Below are 16,438 nucleotides of genomic sequence, written 5' to 3'. Positions count from 1 at the left end.
GAAGAACTGAACTTTTATTTTCTGATTTGCCCTATTAGTCACCAAAGAAATAAATTTCCTAATATTCAGTTGTACCCTATTTGTACCACTGCAAAAATAAACAATTCAATTCCTTATTACCAGACTCTTGTCAGCAGTGTAGCAGCATTTTGGGTAAACTCTCCAGTTTGGCATTCTAGGATGAGTAATGAGAAATGGGAAAATTCTATATTCTTTGTTTCTATTCATCTGAAGGTACTTTAAATCACTTCAGCTAACCACTTTAATTCACCCTTTTAAATGAAAACTGAATTCTCTGGATCAAAAGGTTTAATTTGCTATTGAAAATGAGGTGGGTAAAAAAATCTCCAGAAGTACATAGCAAAACTGCCAAAAGAGTTGAATTTTCTTTAGGAAAATTTAGTGACAATTTGCCTCTAAAAGAAAAAAAAAAATTGCTGGAAATTTGCATTCATGTTAGTCCTCTTTCATTATGCCAAATGACATCTCCAAATGCCTCAGGCAGGCATTTCTAATAGGAACCAAAAGAAGAAAAAGTTATAAAGAAACTAAAATCTAATCGCATATTATGGTAGAATATTTATAAGTGATCAACAGTGTATTAAGCTGTAAAGAATACTCATCACAGTTACTCTGGCTGGTTATATTCTCTCCTACAGAGCTACCTTACCCAAGGGTAAATTGCTTTGATATTTGAAAACAGGTTTCTGAGCATTAGACAGTTCATTGATTATCATAAACAGCTTTAGCATGTGAGTGTGTGTAAATATACTAAATTAAGCAAGGTGATGTCTGCAAGGTTTGATGATTATAGGTACACTTTTCTTGCAGGTTTTGTTTAAATTATTTTTTAAATGAATGATACTGAGGAAGACAGCTTTAGTACAAATGAACAAAGAGTGCAAGTCAGTCGTTAACGTGGCATGAATCAGTAACTGCATGGAGTAACTTCACACCAGCTGAGAATCTACTCAAAATTATCAAAGTCTTCATTCATAGCAAAGTAATATCCCAAAAACTTCGTCCCAAACCCACTATCTAAAACCCTTTAATTCAACCCTTTGATAATACTATTGCTTAATGCCATAGTGAAATTCAACCCTTTGATAATACTATTGCTTAATGCCATAGTGAAATTGCATTTAATTAAGACAAATTATTTCAGCATAGTACCTTTCTTACAGAAAGGTAAAGCAGAGCACCAATTCTAGTTTTAAAACCACAGAAAAAAAAAGCTGATATTTTACTAAACAAAACCAGAGTTTGGTCAAAATCTACATATAGTATTCCTGTATTTTAAAGGGAATGTTCTAAGCATTTGGAAAGGAGAAGGTAAATTTTGGCTGCTGATTGTTTTATTTTTACATTTTGGAGATTTGGAAGTTAGTTTTTTGTACATAACTTATTTGTAGCCACTGCCCATAAATTGAGGAATTAAAAACTGCCAAATTTGTCTTGAACTTTTTTTTATTATTCCTTCTTATAGTTTGAATTACTTAACATTCAACAACAGATTGTCAGAAAGTGTTTTACTTAGGTGTGGAATTGCTATTGTAAGATATTAAATTTCAATTTTATTCCTGTAAATCTGTCCTGTGCCACATGAAGCTATTGTTTAACAAGAAGCCAAGGGCGTAATAAACCTAATTTAGCTGGAAAAGTCCAGCAATAGTAAGCAGTAGGCTTCTGACAGTATACCAGAAATGACAGAAAAGCATATCCTCAGCAATCATCAGCCATTGCTGAGAACAGGATTTTTCCTGACCTTTGAAATTGTTCAACAAATTTAGTGGCCATCCTGTAAAAAGTTTGCCCTGAAGTTCTTCAAGAAGCTTGAGGCTGTACTGCCATATGAGATGCATCTGATGAGTTTACATTCAGAAAACCTGAAGGATATTTTGGAGTGCTGTTAGAGAATATACTTGATACCTAAGACATCTCTCAGAAAACCAACACAGACTCAGTGTAAATATGAATTGAACAACCATTTCTCTATTACTCTGTGAACATTACTAATTTCCATTTTTTTCTCTTCATTTCACTTACATTGGTTTTTTATCATCCTGAAACTGGCAGTTCTAGGAGGATGACTTGCTTACTTATCTTCCCATTAATTATAATAGACAAAGAGGAAGCAGAGCTCTGTATTGATGGGAAAACACTAATGAACTGATGAGGGAAAGGCTGTGGACATTGTCTATTTGGACTTAAGTAAAGCATTTGACACTGCCTCCCATGGCATCCTCCTGGAGAAATTGGCTGCTCATGGCCTGGGAAGGTGTATTCATTGCTGGGCTGGAAACTGACTGGATGACTGATCACCAAAAGTGGTGGTAAATTTTATCACATCTAGTTGGCAACTGGTCACCAGTGGTATCCCTCAGGGCTTGGTGTTAGGGACAGTGTTGTTTTTAATATCTTCATTGATGATCCGGATGAGGGGATTGAGTGCACCCTCAGTAAATTTGAGGACAGCACCAAGCTGTCTGGGAGTCTTGATCTGCTGAAGTATAGGAAGGGTCTGCAGAGGGATCTGGAAAGGCTGGATTGATGGGCTGCAGCCAGTGGTATGAGGTTAAAGAAAACAAAGTGCCAGGTTGTGCACTTGGTGCACAAGAGCCCCATGCAATGCTACAGGCTTGGGGAAGAGTGGCTGGAAAGCTGCTCAGTGGAAAAAGACCTAGGAGTGCTGATTGACAGCCCCTGAATATAAGCCAGCTTGTGCCCAGGCAGCCAAGGCAGCCAACAGCATCCTGGCCTGCATCAGCAGTAGTGTAGCCAGCAGGACCAGGAAAGAGATCATCCCCCTGTACACAGCACTGGTGAGGCTGCACCTCCAATACTGTTTTCAGTTCTGGGCCCCTCAGTACAAGAGAGATATTGAAGTGCTGGAGTGCGTGAAGAAAAGGGCAATGAAGCTGGTGAAGGGTCTGGAGCATAAGTCTCATGAGGAGTGGCTGAGGGAAGTTGGGGGATTTAGTATGGAGAAGAGAAGGTGCAAGGGGGACCTTGTCACTCTCCACAGCTACCTGAAAGGAGGTTGTAATGAGCTGGGGGTTAGTCTCCCGAGTAACAAGCGATAGGACAAGAGGTTATGACCTTAAGCTGTGCCAGGGGAGGTTTAGATTGGATATTAGAAACAATTTCTTTACTGAGAGGTTGATCGGGCATTGGAACAGGCTGCCCAGGGAAGTGGTGGAATCAGCATCCCTGGAAGTGTTCAAAAACCATGTAGATGAGGTGACATGGTTTAGTGGTGGTCTTGGCAGACCTGCGGTAACGGTTGGACGTGATGATCTTAAAGGTCTTTTCCAAGATGATTCTATGAAATATTTGAGAAGAATCTGAGGGTGGGGGGAGCCCTGCATAATTATTTATGTTGGGTGAAATATGAAATTGGAGATAATTAGAATGATATCTAGTGAAAGAGGAAACTCGACAAGGTATAGTTATAATCTGTCATGGCTCTGAGAGCACCGAGATGCCTACCTGTCCCTGCTTAGCCTCCACCTGTGCCTCCCCCCATTCTGACAATGTCCCAGGACTCCATTTCAGCCCATCCCCAGGCCATCAGTCCCTGCCCCAGCAATGTAGTAGGAGTGCTGGTCTCCAGCTCTGCCCCTGCCAATCCTGACTTGTTCACTGGACTTCCCAGAATGACCTTGGTCTTGACTCATTTTATCTTCTCTGTCCAAGGAACCTCTTATTACCCCAGCCTGGCCCAGTGCGGAGTAACAGAGCAATCCCCATGCTGGTTTCTCCCTGACAACAACCAGGAAAAGTAAGCAGAGGGACACCACGGAAGAGTAAGAAACTAGCTATACAGCCAGGGAACTGGGAGCTAGGCAAAAGACAAGTGTGAAAGGAGAGAAAAAGCAATCAAGCAAGCAAGGAATACATTTTCAACTTTATTTTCATAGTTTTACTGTACTGTTGCTGATACTGGTTCAAAGTTGAATGGCTTCAGAGTCCTTTCATGCACAATGACATGTCTGTGGCTTGTAATTGCTTTTCGTAGAGAAGAGTTAAATAACTATTTTGCAAGCTAAAAATACTCCTTAAGTGAGATATATATATAAAAGAAAGATTGGGAAGAGAAAGAAGTCTGAGGAAGCAGACTGAGATTTTGGGTTTCTGGACTAGTCCCTCTGATCAATAAAGAACCAAAGGATGTTGTGAATAGATATGCCGAACAACATGTGTACGTTATTTGAAAGCATGGCAAAATCTGAAAGGCCTAGGGAGAGTGAGACATAACTTTGCCTCTGTGCTCAGCGAAGCTGCATCAGTGCAATATTTAATTTAAAATAAGTATTTTTTTCTTTAAAAAAAAAAAAGAAAGAAAATCCCACATTACCATTTCTCCTTAGTCAAAGCTGCTTGTCAGACAACATGAAATACAAACATGGCCTGGACCAGGAGCAGTTGTTTTCTTCTGTGAGATTGTGGTATCACAGAACATTCAGCCCATTCAAGCACCTCGTGTTGTCATCATCCAGCCATCATCTTTTCCAGCTTTTCTTGAGCTGAAGTCACAGCCATTTCAGTGTGAATGGAGGCAGCCGTATGGTTATCATCATAAATACAAGGATTGCTAATTTGTTCTGCTTGAATAAAGAAAATTTGTCACAGGATTTTCTCATTCTTTGAAGGACAGAACTGTATGCAGAGCCAGATCGTCAATAGGAACCAGCGTTCAGCTGCTCACCACAAAGTGATTATCAGGCAGCCAATATCACATTGAAAACAGTGGTGTTTCCTACCCATGTTTGGAAGTACTGTGATCAGTTATTTAGGTATGTCACTCACTATCTCCTTCTGAACTGTCAAACAAAATTAAACTAATCCAAACCTGAATTATTCCTTTTGTCTGTTTCTGTGTGAAACCAAAGTTACGTTGTATGAAAATTTGAGGCTTTCTTAACAGTGATTGATTTTCCCTCTTAAAAAGGAGAAGGAAGACATTATATGTAAAAGAAATGATCAATATAAATTTTTTGGTGGTGTGGTTTTTCTCCAACTTCAGACCCAGCCGATGATATAACTGTTTGAAGCTCAAACGTGGACAGCAGTTCTTCATAATTTCAGCAGAAATGTGGTGAAAGAGATACTGACTCTTAACAGTCTTGGTCAGACTTTTAGTCTGATTTAAATCTCTTGCATAAAATATTATGGTTGAGGGTTTGTTTGTTTTGTGGTTTTTCTTTTTAACTCATCTGCAAAATAGTTCGTAAGTCCTTTACATCGTAAAAGATAGAAGAGAAAAATTTATATGCCTAAAACTTAAATAGACAGAGAGTTTTCAGTAGAGGTGTGTTTTTAGACTTCAAAAAGGAGAATCAAGGTAAGTGTGTTTTTAGACTTCAAAAAGGAGAATCAAAGGGCAAACCTTCCACTCTTATAGACAATTCTGTGATTCACCTTCCATGAAGACAGACATCTTCAGGGGATAATTAACTAACAAAAAGAAATGTCAGTATATATTGGGTTTTACAAGGAAAAGTGGTTTCTGTTCAGCTGAAAAACAACATGTCCAGAATCAACAGTAACACTTCTTTGCTGTGTAGTTTTGAACTTCAAAATATATCAGTATCCCTTTTCATTTTTCATTATTCAGGAAACGTAAGTCTTAAAAACCAACATGTATATTTCCTTACATGCAGTTAGCTATTCTCTCTCTAAATAGTGATAGGTGTTCATAGACATGGTAACGATGCATACACACATACACCCACATATGTAAACTCTCAATTGCTTTTTAAAATTTTCCATATCTCATGTAATGAATCAGGTTAAGCACCACCATGAAGATGCCACACATACAGCACAGCCCGAGATACCTTTTTTCTTTGGGTTTTGTTCATTCTCTCTATAGACCTTACATTTCCAGCAAGTGCCATATGGACAAAACAGTTCCTGGTAAAATTCTGACAACAATTAACATAAGCACAGCAGGAGATCCCAACTGTTGACCCCTAAAAGGTGGTTAATCAACAGCATATGGGTTTATTTATCCCAGCATGCCCTTTTAATTAACAGTTCTGGAAAGTGTACTTTTTAATGAACACTTTGTTATAATATACTGAGAAAATTCTAAATAGTGTAAATGAAACTCCAGCTTGAAACAAAATAACATAAATCTGTCAAGAAGTCAACCCATGAGAACCACTAATACCAACTTCAAACAATGCTAGCATAACAATGTTTGTGTCTAGAATCAGATCTGATTTTATAAGAGAATCTCCAAAGTGCAGAAGGTTTGAATTTAGTGTTTAAACTCATCTTTAAAATAAATGTACATTGTAAAGTTCATGTTTAGACTAAAAAATGTTAGCAGGACAGGGAGGAAGCTCTCCAATCCTCTGTTTTGGTTCAAGCCCACCCTTTGAACAATAGCATGCCATTTACTTTCAAGCTGACAGTAGATGATGCTTGATAGGGCATTGATAGGGTAGGTGGAAAGGAAGACAGGATACAAAAAGAAACAGTGATACCAAACTAGAAAGGAAAAGCAAACACAAATGTGCATGCAGCACAGAAGAAGAGCTGACTCAAAACATTCAGTCCTTTTTAATATACATCTCCATTAATGCAATGCAAATTATTTAAGATAAGCCTTGGGTAAACCAAAACCTTAAAGTAAACCAAAATATTTAAGGTCAATTATATAAGGAAAGCAGTAAACCAAATTTTCAGTTGGTGGAACTAAAGGTGACTACTTGCAGAAAATTGATTTACATGGGTCTTGAAAACATCATCAAAACCTTCATACTGAAGAAATTCAGAAACAAACCAAAGAGTCTTTTCTTTATCTTCAATCAGTTTAACAAGAAAAGTGTCTTTGATGGTATTGTATCAGCTTATAAACCCCCCTGGTAAGCTTCCTGTAAATTATGTCCCAAAGATGAATGCATTGGGAGCTCATAAGGCATTTTCTAATTAAGAAGCCATGCAAACTACTGAACACCTTAGAGAATATTCATGCTTCACCTCTCAGCAAAGAATTCTACCCTTTGTTAACAGCAACTGCTACACCAGAAGGATTATTTTGTACATACTTATTAAGGAGTAGAATCCGATATGCACTGGGAGGCAAAAACATTTAAGTATGTTATTCTTTTACAGCATACTGTGCTAAATTAAAAACATTTTTTCCTCTTAGAAAGTAATTTGCTGATACCAAGAGTATAGGAGTCTCTTTAGTTAAGATCTTTGATTGTCTAGAGCAAAATGTCTATATCTAGAGATAGCCTTAGAGAAGAATGCAGATTTGATGTATACTGAACATCTGAGCAATTCCAAAATGTAGCTATAGCTACAACCTTCTAAAAATGTTTAGAATTGCAGTAGGTAAGGTGTTACATTCATTTTCAAAACAAAACTAAAAAAGGTTTATGCTTTATCATTTGATTACTTGCTACATTAGAAATAAGAGAAAACATAATCAAAATTGTCAGTCATTATCCTGTATTATGTGCTAATGAAGAATGAGAAAGCAGCTTGTGATTGCTCCTCATACTGTTATGAGGAGTCCATCAGAAGAAGTAAAGATGACATTCTCAGAAAGAACCTGTGTAGGGGCCTTTTGTCTCCTCTGTTGAGTACCATACAAGACCAGCTCAGAGCAGCAAATTTTTAGACTGTTAACCATTACAGCCCTTAAAACTGTCAGGACACCACAAAGCTTAGGGTAAATATATCGTTCTAGACATATATCCATACTATCCTCTATGATACACTTTACCATTTCATGTATTTGATAGTGGGAAACTTACTTGTGGTAAAGACTGTCTACATTAAGAAGGATTTTTCAGGACTGGCCACTACTAAATAAACATAATGCTGTAACTTCAGTTACAAAATGTTTTTATAGGATGATATGGGACTCCAAGTGCCTGATTGTTCTAATTAAAAAAAAAAAAACAAAACAACATTGTGGAATACCCATAAAGAATATGATTAAGTAATGAATATGTTTTACAGCGTCTGAGTAAATATGTATGTCTTCAGCTGTGCAGGTAGCACAACGAAAGTATACCTGAATCTACATGAAGGAGGAAAAGACAGAAATGTGCTGTATAAATTACACCAGCTATCAAACTCGTGTACATTGAAGACTAATTCTTGCAACAAAGATAGAAAGTCCCATAGGTTATTCCAGCATGTTACCCTAAGTGAAGAGCTAATTTCATAAAACTGAAGATAGTATCCTGTTTAAAAATACAGAAAAAAAATAAATCCTTTGTGATGATTAAGCTGATTCATGCGGAGCTGTTGATTTCATTTTTGAAAGAAGATCAGTGATCAGGCAAATCTTCTCCCTTGAATTCTCTCTGTCACTGCTGGTGAAACTTTTTATTTTGAAAAGATCATTTACTCCACTAGAAGATATTTCTGGTTTTATTTTTTTAAAGTACCCCTGAGTAATAAAAGCATAAAAGTTAAGGTAGAATTATGCTTCTTTAGATGTATTTTAAAAATGTCATCATTGCTGTGGTTTTGGTTGGTTGGTTGGTTAATGTGGTTGGTTTTGTTTTGTTGTTTTGTTTTTCTTTTTGTTAGATTTCTTTGGTTTGGGGGTTTTGTTTCATTTGGGTTTGTTTTTTTTTGTTTTTGTTGGGTTTTTTTTGTTTTTTTTTCAACTAACCAATACATGCTTGAAATTGCATCTAGCTTATATATAGGGACTGTTCTCTCAATAAAAAGCAACTGAAATCAGCTTCCCATCAGAATGTACTGTTTGGTTCCTGCTTAGTCCTATTTTGTGAACTAGACTACAGGTTAGTTTAGGTCCCACATTTTCTTTTTGATTATTTCTGGGAAAAGAAGAAATAGCTAAGAGTTATTTTAGGTCTGGGCACTGCTTCTGTTTTGTACAAAGTGATTCTTGTTTAAATGTGCACCTAGTCAGACACATTCAGCAACATGATAGAAGCATTTTAAAAGATTAATCCAGTTCTAGTGCACCAAAAGTAAAAATCAAAATCTAGTTATCTCAAGAAGGGCTTTGCTCCCAAGATTAAAAATGAAGAAAAAACATATATTAAACACCTCAATCCTTTAAGCACATAGAGGACTAAAGGGCTAGATTCAATTTTTGGCAGTCAAAAGAGCCTTGTCCCTCATCCTTCCTAACAATAAGAACAGCCAGAACAAAGGGATTTGCATAGTTCTCCTTTAAGAAATGGGTCCCAGTTTAATTGTGTTAGAAATAAAACTTCTGAATCCAGTGAGTTATAACAAAGAATATGACCAGTTACCTTTTGTGACAATGAAGCAAGATACCTGTACATACTCTGTATATATATATATATATATATATATATATACACCCTGTATATATACATATAAAATACTGTGTATTTTAGAAAGTTGTTGTGGTTTAAGCTCACTCAGCAACTCAACCATGCAGCCCTTGCTCACTCCCCCACCTTCCTCACACCACTCCCGGAGGGATGGGGAGGACAACTGAAAGAATGTAACTCCCATGGGTTGAGATAAGAGCAGTCCAGTAACTAAGTTATAACACAAACCCACTACTACTACCACCAATAAAAATAGTGATAAGGGAAATAACAAGGGAAGAGAATGCAACCACTCACCACCCGCCAACCAATACCAAGCCTGACCCTAGCAGCAATCTAACCCTTCTGGGTAACTGCCCCCAGTTTTACATCCTGGGCATGACGTGCTGTGGTATGGAATACCTCTTTGGTCAGTTTGGGTCAGGTGTCCTGTCTCTTCTTTCTGCCAGCTTCCCTTCCTCCCTGGCAGAGTATGAGACTCACAAAGTCCTTGGTCAGACTAAACATTACTAAGCAGCAACTAAAAACATTGGTGTTATCAGCGCTGTTCCCAGGCTGAAATTCAAAAACACAGCCCTGCACCAGCTACTAAGAAAGAGAAAAATGACTGCTACTGCTGAACCCAGGACAAAAGGTAACAATTTGCTACTGATACAGTATTCCTGTGGTACTCTTGTTTCTCAAATCCTTGTTGAGAAGGGAGAAAATAACATCATATTGTCCATCATATTTGAAACATCTGTTATTTGAAAATAAAATTATATCGTCCATCATATTTAAAAAATCATGGCAGTCAGGTAAAGTTCCTGAAGACTGAAAAAAGGGAAATATAACTCCTACTTTCAAGACAGGGAAAATGGATGACCCAGAGAACTACAGGCCAGTCAGTCTCACCTCTGTGCCTGGCAAAATCTTGGAGCAGATTCTCCTGGAAGGCATGCTAAGGCACATGAAAATCAACAAGGTGCTTGGTGACAGCCAGCATGGCTTCACTAAGGGGAAATCCTGCCTGACCAATTTGGTGGCCTTCTATGACGGGGCTACAGAACTGATGGACAGGGGTAGAGTAGTTGACATCATCTACCTGGACTTGTGCAAAGCGTTTGACACTGTCCCACATTACATCCTTGTCCCTAAACTGGAGAGACATCAATTTCATAGGTGGACCACTCGGTGGATAAAGAACTGGCTGGATGGCCACAAGGAAAGAGCTGTGGTCAATGGCTCAATGTCCAGCTGGAGACCAGTAACGAGTGGTGTCCCTCAGGGATCAGTGTTGGGATCGGTCTTGTTCAACCTCTTTGTCGGTGACATGGACAGTGGGATTGAGTGCGCCCTCAGCAAGTTTGCCGATGACACCAAGCTGTGTGATTTGGTTGATAGGCTGGAGGGAAGGAATGCCATCCAGAGGGACCTCGACACGCTTGTGAGGTGGGCTGATGCCAGCCTCATGAAGTTTAACCATGCCAAGTGCAAGGTCCTACACCTGGGTAGGAGCAATCCCAGGCACAGCTACAGGTTGGGAGGAGAAGAGATTCAGAGCAGCCCTGTGGAGAAGGACTTGGGGGTGTTGGTCAATGAGGAACTGAACATGAGCCGGCAGTGTGTGCTTGCAGCCCAGAAAGCCAACCATATCCTGGGCTGCATCAAAAGGCGCGTGACCAGCAGGTCAAAGGAGGTGATCCTGCCCCTCTACTCTGCTCTTGTGAGACCTCACTTGGAGTGTTGTATACAGTTCTGGTGTCCTCAACATAAGAAGGACATAGAGATGTTGGAGCAAGCCCAGAGGAGGGACACGAGGATGATCAGGGGACTGGAGCACCTCCTGTATGAAGACAGGCTGAGAAAGTTGGGGCTGTTCAGCCTGGAGAAGAGAAGGCTGCGTGGAGACCTCATAGCAGCCTTCCAGTATCTGAAGGGGGCCTATAAGGATGCTGAGGGGGGGGACTCTTCATTAGGGACTGTAGTGACAGGACAAGGGGTAACAGGTTAAAACTTAAACAGGGAAAGTTTAGATTGGATACAAGGAACAATTGTACTGCCAGGCCTCCCCATATTTGTACTTCAGCCATTGTCCTCCATGTAGCATTGGTTGTATGATGTGTAGAGAAGACCCTGTCTTTGAACACCCAGCCCAGCATGGGCAACCGGGGTGCCAGGAGGAGCTGTGCTTCAGTGCAAATCACTTCTGAAGCAGCTTGAACCCCTTCATAGGCTGCCAGTATCTGTTGTGGGGGTTTGGGTAGCTGCTGTACTTGTCACTGGGGTTTGAGTAGCTATTGTACTTGTTGCTGAGGCTGGTGTAGCTGCTGTACTTGGAGTTCGATTAGCTGCGCTGTCTGTTGCGGTCAAAGTTTGCCTAGCTGCTGTACTTGTCACTGGGGCTGGTCTAGTTGCTGTGCTTGGAGCTGGAATAGCTGCACTGCCATTAGATCCAGTGACATTTTTTTACTTTTGAAGGTGCTGGATAGTGTCGAAGAGGGCCCCATTTAAAATCATTTTTCTTCCAGGTCACATGATAAAGAGGGATTAGAATCTTTACCGTGAGGGTGGTGAGGCACTGGAATGGGTTGCCCAGGGAAGTTGTGAATGCTCCATCCCTGGCAGTGTTCAAGGCCAGGTTGGACAGAGCCTTGGGTAACATGGTTTAGTGTGAGGTGTCCCTGCCCATGGCAGGGGGATTGGAACTACATGATCTTAAGGTCCTTTCCAACCCTATTCTATGATTCTACGCTTCTAACATTTCACTTAAATTTATGGAGTCTGGGAGGTAGCCAAGTGAAAATTAGTGAGCTTCCACCGTAACTGATTGAAGTTAGATATTGTTTTCATTAAACTCTCATCAACTTCACATTTCATTTATTTTCAAGTGTAGGTTTCAAGTGTTGCAGATGTGTTTGTTAAGTCTCAGGGAAGGAATATCAGCTGTCACACCTGGTTCATTGCCATGTTACGCCTTTCAGGTACTAAGCTGCAGAGTCCTTTCCTTCTCTAATGGTTGGGAGGATTTCTTTTGGAATGTTAAAATTCATCTCACTTTCTAGTGGTTAAAAATCAATCTACGGCTTACTGCTCACATAATGTGAACCAAAGGAGGCAAGCCTACATGACTGATTCACAATGAAAATGTTTGTAGTAGCGCAGGTTCACAGTATTAATTAATAGTTTTTATTTTTCAGAATCTGACCTAACTACATAACGCTTAAAAATGAGCATCCCAATGTTTTAAACAAAGAACTGCAGTAGACAAAAAAAAAAAGAGATGGGTTTTGTCTTTTCAAAGATGAAGTGATTTATATTTGAGGGAATATTGAGCTGCCAAGTAAAAATTTCTCCTTCTTTCTAATACAAGTGATGAATATGTGATGATATAGTGCTAGAAAGATTTGTCGTATTTTTCGTATTTGCACATACATTGTCCTTGTCAAGAAAAATACCTGGGAAGGATTAATTTAACTCTTCTTTACTTTGGGTTATTCATCTTGTTCTAAATACAAGAAGAAGACAACAATGCTTCAATATGGAATGGACATAGCAGAAAGAATGTGAAGAGAGCAACTCTTTCACCAAACTGTTGTGGACTGAGAAGTGTGGTAAAGGAAGAAGAGATAAAAAATCTCAGCTGTCTATGTGAAGGAATGAAAATTTGTAGATAAGGAGAAAGAAACAATCAGACACTGACTGCTAAGTAATCTCAGATATAGGCAAATTAATAATAATCTTTAATAATTTGAATTTTAACAAAACTATTCTAAAGTCTGCTCAGTAATGGTGAGGATTAATTCACTTCTATGTTTAAGATATGTATAATCAATTTATGTCACTTTAAGGTAATGATTTTCCTGTATCTGTCTTATATATTGATATAGAAACCTTGGAGAATTCTTAGCTCTTGGAATTTAAAAAATAAGTGTAAGTACACAGCCTTCAGCTACTGAAAATTGATGTATATTCACCAAAATCAGCAGGACATTACCAGCTGAAAAACTGGTCTGAATCTACAATCATCATGCTTTTAATCATGTTTAGACACAGTTGTTTCTTGTTACAAACACACTCTTAATGTGAAGCACACGACTTCTAAGCCTAGTTGCACAACTTACAACTACTTACAACTCTTCACAGCAAAACCAGAAAACTGTTTCACAGCTCTAATTTTTTTCTTATCAGCCATAAAGATACTACCACACCTCTTGGCAAAGCAAAATATGTGATACATATGTGACCCATTTCTTGAACTAATGGAGGACCATTCAAAACCAAATTTAATTCTTCGCCTTGTCATTCCTTTGAAAGTTTTCTCAAAAAACTTCCAAATATAGTTGGAAATTTGAAAATTCAGGCCTGAATCTATTCCTTACCAGTTGATAGTCACTTTTTCTCTTATCAGTGTCATCTTTTAAGGAATGCTTTCCCCTGCTGGCACTTATTTCTTGGATTTAACCTCAGACATTCTCAACCTTTATTTTCCTTGACCAAAAGAGCCATGTATTTTAGGTTGACAGAATATAGGCTCTCCTTTTTCTTGATCAGCTGAATAATATTTTCCAAGCTGCCATTTTCATAGCCAGATTACAATGATGGCTAACTTTCCTTCATGGATTAATAATAACTTTTGGTTTTCCTCCCCCTCTGTTATTCGGCAAAAATTCCTGTTTTACAGCAGAAATTATTAACATGATCCCTAACTGAACGATCATAGAATCATAGAATCACAGAATGGTTTGGGTAAGAAGGGACCTTAAAGATCATCTAGTTCCACCCCCTTGGTATGGGCAGTGACACCTTCCACTAGACAAGGTTTCTCAAAGCCCCGTCCAACCTGGCCTTGAACACTTCCAGGGATGGGGCAGCTACAGTTCTGCTGGGCAACCTGTGCCAGTGTCTCACCATCCTCACTGTAAAGAATTTCCTCCTAATATCTAAACTAATCTAAATCTGCCATCTTCCAGTTTAAAGCTATTACCCCTTGTCCTGTCACTCCATGCCCTTGTAAAATGTACCTGTCCAGATACCTTATAGGCCCCCTTTAAGCACTGGGAGGCTGCTATAGGGTATCCCTGGAGCCTTCTTTTCTTCAGGCTGAAAAAGCCCAACTTTCTCAACCTTTATTCATAGCAGAGGTGCTCCAGCTCTCTGATATCATGCTTGATAACAAGATAAGTGAATCACATTTTGTGTTTTAAGACATTTATATCACCCACATACTGACAATATATTCTACCTTTTTGATGGAATAAAAAAATTACCAGAACACTGCTACAGTCAGAAATTAAAATATTAAACATCTCCTCTGTGACAATTCTTCAGAAGTATCATTACTAAATTCCTTTCAATTTAACATTAATCATAATCCTAATACTATATTTTTAAGTACCTTTTATCTTCTGTAGTTTAACCAGTAATGTTGCAAATCCTTATCAAAGGGCGTTCCTTATCAAAGAAAATATCAGATGAGTATAGCATGATGGACTTGGTGAATATGCATTATATACTTTTTCAGTTTCCTATCCACTCCTGGTTTTTATTCTTTCTTTTTAAAGGAAAAACTTTTCTGAAACATTTATGTCATTGGAGTAAGACTAATGGTGCTTGCTATGTATGTATGTGTTCTGTGCCTTCTTAAACATACCTACCGCATTTACTACTTTTCAGCTGTAAAGCACTATTTAATACAGAATAGTTATTAAAAATCTTTGCCATTAGACTGCCTGCTAACTATAGCAGTAAAGTATCAGTTTCTGTTGAGAAACACAGCTACTGTGTTTCTGAAGCACTGACTCCTTTTTCTACGGTGTGTTTTGGAGGAAAAATATGTAAAATCGTATTTTCGTATTCAGTAAAAAATTAACTGTCACAGGCACTTTGACTAATCAGTGCAGTTCTCTTTTAACTGCAGGATTTTCACAGAAGCTCCCAGTATCATGAGCATGCAGCAGCATCCTCACTGTCAGGAAAGATCTCATGCTGATCAAGGTAGAGAATGCAGCTGCAGTCTGGTTGAAGTCTCATGCAGCTGCACAATTAATACACCACCACAACAGTCAGCAGTGCCCCACATTGCAATAAGTGAGTATGGTGTGTGGCAGGTTGTAGGGGTCACAATTATTAGAAAGACATTAACCGGTGAGAAGATGAAATCACGTAAATAAGTGTTATGCTTCATTTACATATGAAAACATATTCACACCTTCTCTTAAGTGGGGTCCAGCTTTTTTTTGTGTCAGTGGACTGACTGTCCTGGGTTCAGCAGAAGCAGTCATTTTTTCTCCTTCTTGGTAGCTAGTGTAGTGCAGTGTTTTGACTTTCAGCTCGGGAACAGAGCTGATAACAAGGATGTTTTGGTTTGGCCAAGGACTTTGTGAGCCTCATGCTCTGCCAGGGGGAGGGGAAGCCAGGAGGAAGCAGAGACAGGACACCTGACCCAAACTGACCAAAGAGGTATTCCATACCACAGCACGTCATGCCCAGGATGTAACTGGGAGTTAGCCGGAAGGACTGGGAGACTGCAGGGTTGGAGGAGGTATGGGTCGGTGCTTGGTCGGGGGCTGGAGGTCCGAGTTATCGGTTGGTTGGTGGTGAGGTGTTGTATTCTCTTCCCTTGTTATTTCCATTATCATTGTTATTATTGGTAGTAGCAGTAGTGATTTGTGTTATACCTTAGTTACTAAACTGTTTTTATCTCAACCCGTGGGAGTTGCATTCTTTTTGATTCTCCTCTCTGTCCCTCCAGGAGCAGGGGGAGGGAAAGAAGGGGGGAAGTGAGCGAACGAGTTACCTGACTGGGTTTAAACCACGACACTGACCTACTACTGATTCCAGTAAGGTTAGGCTCCACTGTGTTACCAGCACTCTCACAGGAGATACAGACAATCTGACTAATTTTTAGCTATGCTCAAACTAAAATAAATGTTCCATAAAAAATCACCAAATTACATAAATCTGTTTTGAACATTGCCTGTTATTTAATAACATTTTAAGTTAAGCAGTTGTTCAAATTCAGAGCATACATATTTTGCTGAATATGTTAAGTATAAACCCAGAACTTTTGTGAAATTAACAAAATCATCATTACGGATTTTGATAATATGATCCAACATTTAAGGATTACAATAAAATTCGCCCCAAACTAA

This window comes from Pezoporus wallicus, unplaced genomic scaffold (genome assembly GCF_028554395.1).
Source record: "Pezoporus wallicus isolate ANWC-B61680 ecotype Strahan unplaced genomic scaffold, APGP_CSIRO_Pwel_v1 contig_1851, whole genome shotgun sequence".
In the NCBI taxonomy this organism is placed as follows: Eukaryota; Metazoa; Chordata; class Aves; order Psittaciformes; family Psittacidae; genus Pezoporus; species Pezoporus wallicus.
Note: the sequence above shows the minus strand (reverse complement) of the source record.